This window comes from Lolium perenne, chromosome 7 (assembly GCF_019359855.2).
Source record: "Lolium perenne isolate Kyuss_39 chromosome 7, Kyuss_2.0, whole genome shotgun sequence".
Taxonomy (NCBI): domain Eukaryota; kingdom Viridiplantae; phylum Streptophyta; class Magnoliopsida; order Poales; family Poaceae; genus Lolium; species Lolium perenne.
This window is the reverse complement of record NC_067250.2, coordinates 116987633-116994740: the sequence shown is the minus strand read 5'-3', so window position 1 is coordinate 116994740 and position 7108 is coordinate 116987633.

The window sequence follows — 7108 nt, the reverse complement described above, 5'->3', positions numbered from 1 at the left end:
AAATTATGAAGAGAAACAACAGAAATATTTTTGGTCTTTTTGTGTTTTGGGAAGGAAACAAAGCGAAAACAAGAATTGGCAAACTAGAAGACTCACATAAACACAAAGCAGCAGAAATTCGTCAAACTTGACAGCAGTACAGTACCCGATTTTTAATAAATTCTTACACTCCTCAAATCGAAAAGTGTTCAACTAATGAAAGTTATATAACAACCTGGGGAACATGCACAAAAATTGGCTTCGCAAAATACTGTCCTGGCTATTTTTGAGAATTTTTTCGGTAATAGTCCAGAATCTGTTTTCAGGCAGCACTTCCCCAAATATCATCTCCCTCTCATTAGAAAACCACTCAAACAAACTAAACAAGTATGTACAAGTATCCAGCAATCATAATATGCAAAGAATGAGTGATGCCGGTATACCTCCCCCCAAGCTTAGGCTTTTGGCCTAAGCGGAGTTCAACCCCAACGAGGGTCGCTGTTCCTCGCCGGTGGATAATTCATGGCGTAGTCATAGTAAAGTTCCTGTGCAGAAGAACAGCGTGGAGGCTCCACATGCCCAACACGTTGATGCGAGGAACTTGCTGCATCGGATGAAGAGTCGAGGTGTTCCTCGGCCTCCTCCGTGTTGTCTCTTGCATGATGGCCTCATCCCTCTATGTGTGCATTCAGTGCACCTTCCGTGACCGACCAATCCTCCCTGGAATCAAGGTTAAATAGAACAGGCGCAGGCAATCTTACTAGTTTCTCAGTTTTCTTAGTTATTCTCCAGACTTTCTTATAAAATATCATCTTGTAAAACAGGTTACCCAAGTTAGATGAATCAGAAACAAATTCATGTCTAATCATAGAGACTATGTCAAGTTTTTCTATGGACAGTGGAATATCAAGATGATGAGGTTCTACATTATGCAAAGCTAGTAAACGAGAGGCGATGAGACCTCCACAAATTCCACCTTTCTCACGGTTAGTAGTAAGTCTATAAGCTATCAATGCCACCAAATTATAAGTCCTACTACCTTGCAGTGCCGCAGCTAGAAAAGCTAAATCTTGGATAGATAGTTTACCACCACTCTTTCTAGCAAGAACGCATTTAGTAACGAAATAAGCAAAGTAGCGGATAGCTGGGAGTTGAATGCTAGTAATTTTACCACCATCCTCTGAGAAACTCCTTCCATGACAAATCATCTCGAAGAGGCTTAAGAGCTCTCGCGGCGATCCCCTTATCTTCTCGCATGATCCCCATTGCGGTACTCTAATTGCTGCACAAAAATCACTGAATGGCAAGTTGACAGCTTTATTATAAATCTTATATTGAACCGTGGGGTTAGATCGCGACCAATTAAACTTAAAGTCCTGCACAACAGACATAGTCAATTTTGCATATTGGCTTGGTTCTCCATCAACAAAATCACTCAACCCTGCACGAGAAATTAGACTCTGAACATCTTCCAATATTCCTGCGCTTCTCATGAAATCTGCGCACGGGTAGTAGGAGGGGTATACTCCCTCTTCACGGTTCACTCTCATGACTTGATGCACCTCCAATTCTTGTTGGTTTAGTTGATATCTATTCCACTCCATTTTCTGAAATTTTTCAACAAACAATATAAAATTTGATTTGGTGACATATAATCAAGGGGAACTACTATAGGAACTTGCTAGAGTACTAATCATGCATCAAAACTAGTTTATTCATCTTAGAACAAGCATGCAAGCTCACTAAACATGTTACCTACAGCAGCAAAATATTCAAGATATACTCAACCAAACAAAATTCTACTTGGATAATCGGAGGAGTCACATACCGGAGAGCAAATGTGCCAAATTTCAGACAAAAATCTGGGCTGAGCAAAGAGATCGAAAAATCCTGAGCTCTTGAGCAAAAACGCGAGTGAGAGAAAGCTGGTTCGAGTTTTTTCGGGAGAGAGAAGATTCTGGGAGAAAGAGATGAAGTAGTGGGGCAAGGAGGGGCCCACACCACAGGGTGGCGCGCCCCCCTCCTTGGCCGCGCCGGCTGGTGGTGTGGCACCCTGGGGTGCCCCACAGGTCATCCTCTGGTGCTCCCAGGTGCCTCTTCGAAAAATAGGACCAACGGTATAATTTTTGTGAATTTTTGAAAACTTTGAAAAATGCACATTTCTGGGTATTAAGTTTATTATTACTTGCCAGGAAAATTTTTGAAAACTCTAATTAACTAAGAAACTTTGCAAATCAAAAGTGCTACAGCAAATAAGACAAGTGGAGAAGGAAAGAGATGTTGTTTACCTCCTCTATGCATATAAAAGGTATTCGTTAACAAGGTTGATCAAGTCTTGCCACCGAATAAATTTTACATAACATATGAAGAAATAAACCTCAAATCAATCATGTTACCTTGAATTGTATTGATATGGATCCAATCATAAGATTTTGATAACCTTCTTTAGGCTCATATATAGGACAATCGATAGTTCCAACTTTGATAGTTCTCACATTAGAAATAGTATTGACTCCACATACTTTATCAATATTTCTTGGGGAAATAAACGGTATGCTCCTTATCATCAACATTGAAAGTAACCTTTCCTTTATTGCAATCAATAACAGCCCCTGCGGTGTTAAGAAAAGGTCTCCCAAGAATAATAGACATATTATCATCTTCAGGCATTTCCAACACAACAAAATCAGTTAATATCAAGCAGTTATTAGTAACTTGAACAGGAACATCCTCACATATACCAACAGGAATAGCAGTAGATTTATCAGCCATTTGCAAAGATATATCAGTAGGTATCAACTTATCTAAATAGAGCCTCTTATAAAGAGAAAAAGGCATAACACTAACACCGGCTCCCAAATCACATAGAGCAGTTTTAACATAATTATTCTTAATAGAACAAGGAATAGTAGGTATACCTGGGTCGCCCAACTTCTTTGGAACCTTGCCATTGAAAGAGTAATTAGCAAGCATAGTGGAAATTTCCTCATTGGGGATTTTCCTCTTGTTAGTAACAATATCTTTCATATACTTTGAATAAGGAGGCAATTTAATAGCATCAGTCAAAGGGATTTGCAAGAATAAAGGTTTCATCCAATCACAAAATTTATTATAGTGTTCTTCTTCCTTTGATTTTAGTTTCTTAGCAGGAAAAGGCATTTGCTTTTGCACCCAAGGTTCTCTTTCATTACCATGTTTCTTAGCAATAAAATCTTCTTTAGAATACTTTTTATTTTTAGCATGCTTTTCAGGTTCATCTTCTACCTCTTCTTTATCAGAAGCATCATTCTTATCATTATCATTATCATTTTCATGTTCATTACCACTTTCAGTTTCAGCATCAGAAATAGAAATACTATTAGGATCATTAACAGGTTCAGAGGATTCTACAATATTTTTATGTTTCTTCTTCTTTTTCTTCTTAGATGGAGCACTAGGTTCAATTCGTTGAGAATCTTGTTCAATTCTTTTGGGGTGCCCTTCAGGATATAGAGGATCCTGGGTAGAGACACCACCTCTAGTTGTTACTTCATAAGCATGTTTCTCTTTAGAATTATTATTTAGCAAGTCATTTTGCACTTTAGTGAGTTGATCAATTTGAGTTTGAATCATTTGAAAATGTTTAACAAGCATCTTAACATCATTGGAGGTTCTCTCCACAATATCATGCAAATTGCTAATAGCTTGAGAATTTTCCATTAGATGATTCTCTACTCTCATATTAAAATTTTCTTGCTTAACAATATAATTATCAAACTCATCTAAGCATTGAGCAGGAGGTTTTGAATATGGAATATCTTCCCTAGTAAAGCGTTGAAGGGAGTTTACCTCAATCATGGATGAAGGGGGAATTATCTCACATATATCTTCTATGGGAGGTAGATTCTTCACATCTTCGGATTTAATACCTTTCTCCTTGAGAGACTTCTTAGCTTCCCTCATATCTTCATCATTCAATTCAATTAAACCCCTCTTCTTCAATATTGGCGTTGGAGTTGGTTCAGGTGTATTCCAATCATCATGATTCCGGCTTATTCTAGCCAATAAATCTTCAGCTTCGTCTGGAGTTCTTTTCCTGAAAACACAACCAGCACAACTATCCAAATATGCTCTAGATTCAATGGTTAGTCCACTATAAAATATATAAAGTAGATCATTCTTTTCCAAATCATGTCCAGGTCGAGCTCTGATAAAAGAGCAAAATCTTGCCCATGCCGCAGGCAATTTCTCTTCATCTCCCTGGTCAAACCTATAAATTCTCTGTAAAGCAGCATGTTGAGCACTAGCAGGAAAGTATTTTCGAAAGAAAACATCACGCAAATCAGATGGACTTTTAATAGAACCAGGAGGCAAATTATTATACCAAGTTTTAGCATCATCCTTTAATGAGAAAGGAAATTTTTTAATGACAAAGTAAGTACGCATCTTGTCATTATCAGAAAACAAACTACTCATAGAAGAACGTTCATTCATGTGTTCTACAACACTTTCTTTTTCAGTACCACAAAAGGGTGCTTTCTCTACAATAGCTATATGAGATAGATCAAGAGAAAAATCATAATCTTTATCCTTAATGCATATAGGAGATGTGGCAAATTTAGGATCAGGAGATAGCTTATGTCTAACAGTATATTGTGTGAGAAACTTTTTAATGTTTCTTGCATTAGCAGTAGCATTGCATCTATTAATAAAATCATCATTAAGCTCCACATAATCCTCATCAGGATCATCACTAGAATAATCAACAGACTCAGGTGAATTAACAGGTGTAGCAGCATTTTCATTAGGAGTTTCAGCATTTTCAATTTGTCTAGACCTAGCAATTGTAGCATCTAGAAAGGATCCCAATGAACCACTATCATCAAGCACAGCAGAAACATTATCAATATTATGAGAGTTTTCAGATTCAGCAGACGTACCAGCTTGTGGCGGTGAAACAAGTTGACTTATCACAGATGGTGAATCAAGAGTAGCAGAGGTACTCAGAGTTGTACCTTTTCTTGTAGTGGATGGTAATATGGCGACTTTAGGATCGCGAGCTTTACCCATGATGGAGAATTTGCAGTGAACAATATCAATCCAAGTGAACTTCCAAATAAAGCTATGCTCCCCGGCAACGGCGCCAGAAAACAGTCTTGATGACCCACAAGTATAGGGGATCGCAGCAGTCTTCGCGGGTAGTATAACCCAATTTATTGATTCGACACAAGGGGAGACAAAGAACACTTGGAAGCCTTAACAGCGGAGTTGTCAATTCAGCTGCACCTGGAAATAGACTTGCTCGCAAGAGTTTATCAGTAGTAACAGTTTTATAGAAGTAGCAGTAGTGAAATAACAGCAGCAGAGTAATAGAGACAGCAGTAGTGATTATAGTAAACAGCAGGATTAAAATACTGTAGGCACGGGGACGGATGACGGGCGTTGCATGGATGAGAGAAACTCATGTAACAATCATAGCAGGGCATTTGCAGATAATAATAAAACGGTGTCCAAGTACAAAGCAATCAATAGGCATGTGTTCCAATTATAGTCGTACGTGCTCGCAATGAGAAACTTGCACAACATCTTTTGTCCTACCAGCCGGTGGCAGCCGGGCCTCAAGGGAATCTACTGGATATTAAGGTACTCCTTTTAATAGAGCACCGGAGCAAAGCATTAACACTCCGTGAACACATGTGATCCTCACATCGCTACCATCCCCTCCGGTTGTCCCAATTTCTGTCACTTCGGGGCCATTGGTTCCGGATAGCGACATGTGTATACAACTTGCAGGTAAGACCATAAACAATGAATATCATGATGAAACAATAACATGTTCAGATCTGAGATCATGGCACTCGGGCCCTAGTGACAAGCATTAAGCATAACAAGTTGCAACAATATCATCAAAGTACCAATTACGGACACTAGGCACTATGCCCTAACAATCTTATGCTATTACATGACCAATCTCATCCAATCCCTACCATCCCCTTCGGCCTACAGCGGGGGAATTACTCACACATGGATGGGGGAAGCATGGCTGGTTGATGGAGAGGCGTTGGCGGTGATGATGGCGATGATCTCCTCCAATTCTCCGTCCCGGCGGAGTGCCAGAACGGAGACTTCTGGCTCCCGCGACGGAGTTTCGCGATGTGGCGGCGTTCTGGATGCTTTCTGGCGACTTCGACTTCTCTCCATGCGTTTTTAGGTTGAAGGCAATATATAGTCCAAAGGAGGGCGTCGGAGGCCGGCCGAGGGGGCCACACCACAGGGCCGCGCGGGCCCCCCTAGGCCGCGCCGCCCTATGGTGTGGGGCCCTCGGGCCTCCACCTGACTTGTCCTTCTGGCTCCGTCAGTATTCTGGGAAAATAGGGCCTTCTGCATAAATTCCGAGGATTTTCCTGAAAGTTGGATTTCTGCACAAAAACGAGACACCAGAGCAGTTCTGCTGAAAACAGCGTTAGTCCGTGTTAGTTGCATCCAAAATACACAAATTAGAGGCAAAACAATAGCAAAAGTGTTCGGGAAAGTAGATACGTTTTGGACGTATCAGTGCATTACTTGCTAACTATAACAATATATTATCTAAGCTCATTAAATTATCTATCAGTAGCTGGCTTTACCTTTCAATATATTGGAGCATTACTTGCTAACTGAATATTTACATCCTTTGTTTCACCATCATTGCTTGCTAACTGAATATTTACCTCCTTGATTTCATTATCATCACCTGCAAACAAAATGCATGCGATTAGCTTGGCCTATGTGCTTTACTTATTTTACGAACAACACAACTGGCAATAAGTTTCAGCCTATAGTGCCACTAATTATTAGAAGAGATGGTAGTTGTTTTACACAGGATGTACACTATGGCTACGTCGCATGGACCAATTCAAGGAGAAACTGAAGGAGGGCTCAATCTACATGCTCAAATCTTTCATGGTTGTCGCTGCCCAGCCCATATATAGGACACCAGATCACACCGAGGTTGTACCATAACCTGAAAACTTTTCTCTGTATGCGTATGGCATGAAATCATTTCATGTTGTCCCGGCACACACATGAAACAGTGTTCTCCTACCAGCTGTACTTATTGTATTGCCTGCTCTCATGTTTATTCAGTTCTTTCTTTTACTGCAATTTCAGA